The sequence below is a fragment of the Nematolebias whitei genome, chromosome 1, assembly GCF_014905685.2.
Source record: "Nematolebias whitei isolate Nwh7 chromosome 1, NemWhi1, whole genome shotgun sequence".
NCBI classification, from domain to species: domain Eukaryota; kingdom Metazoa; phylum Chordata; class Actinopteri; order Cyprinodontiformes; family Rivulidae; genus Nematolebias; species Nematolebias whitei.
In genome coordinates, this window is record NC_056498.1 from 42,638,778 (window position 1) to 42,640,255 (window position 1,478).

The 1,478-nt window shown below is 41.1% G+C and overlaps 1 protein-coding gene across 1 annotated transcript in view; it reads left to right on the forward strand.

Moving 5' to 3' along the window:
- The window catches only part of LOC119418495 (zinc finger and BTB domain-containing protein 11), a 15,737-nt gene that overhangs the window by 4,805 nt on the left and 9,454 nt on the right, over positions 1-1,478 (forward strand). The gene's annotated exons all lie outside the window — the stretch shown is intronic.

The window sequence follows — 1,478 nt, forward strand, 5'->3', positions numbered from 1 at the left end:
TGGGACTCATTTCAAGGAAGAACTTCCTGTTGGGACTCATTTCAGGGGAGAACTTCCTGTTGGTTTCTCTTCTCAAATACTCGAACAACATTTTCATCTTTAAACATTTAAACATTTTCACATTTGTTCCAACGATGAAAACTGGAGCGGTTCTGAGACCCGTGAGTCAGAGGGTTCAAGGTTCTTTGTTTGTCATTCACACCACATGTGGTACATGAGGTGGAATGAAATTATGTTCACAGGGTCCCAGTTACATCCAACAAAAATATAAAATGTAAAATAAAAACGGTAATAAGATCAAAGATATGAACTAAGAAAAACATCAACTAAAAATATGCTAAACACTAACAACATAAAAACATTACCTCGAACAGCAGCACGAACACGAGTCTGTGTGAGCAGATGAGCATGCATGAACACAGCAACATGAAACTGATCAGCAGCAACATGAAACAGATCAGCAGCAACATGAAACAGATCAACAGCAACATGAAACGGATCAGCAGCAACATGAAACAGATGAGCAGCAATGTGAAACTGATCAACATCAACGTGAAACTGATCAGCAGCAATGTGAAACATCAACGTGAAACTGTTCAGCAGCAACGTGAAACTGATCAGCAGCAACGTGAAACTGATCAACATCAACATGAAACTGATCAACATCAACGTGAAACTGATCAGCAGCAACGTGAAACTGATCAGCAGCAACGTGGAACTGATCAGTAGCAACATGAGACTGATCAACAGCAACATGAGACTGATCAACAGCAACATGAGACTGATCAACAGCAATGTGAAACTGATCAGCAGCAATGTGAAACTGATCAGCAGCAACGTGAAACAGATCAGAAGCAGCGTGAAACAGATCAACAGCAACATGAGACTGATCAACAGCAACGTGAAACTGATCAGCAGCAACATGAAACTGATCAGCAGCAACATGAAACTGAGCTGGACTCATCGTTGTTTGTGATGCATCCCACCACCTCTGTTTCATCTGCAAACTTTACAATAGTCCACCACATGAAGCTGCAACGTCACTTCAACATAAACATCTACAGCTCAAAGACAATCACTACATCAAGTTCCTTCATTGTGTTTTCAGAAATGTTACGAGACGTCTGTCCCACATACAACACGTAGAGCAACACATGGGGGAACACATAGAGCAACACATGGAACACACAGAATAACACGTAGAGCAACACATGGAACACATAGAATAACACATAGAGCAACACATGGAACACATAGAATAACACATAGAGCAACACATGGAACACATAGAATAACACATAGAGCAACACATAGGGTAACACATAGAGCAACACATGGAACACACACAACACGTAGAGAAACACACGTGGTAACAGAGCAACACATGGAACACACAGAATAACACATAGAGCAACGCATAGGGGTAACACGTAGAGCAACACATGGAACACATAGAATAACACATAGAGCAACACATG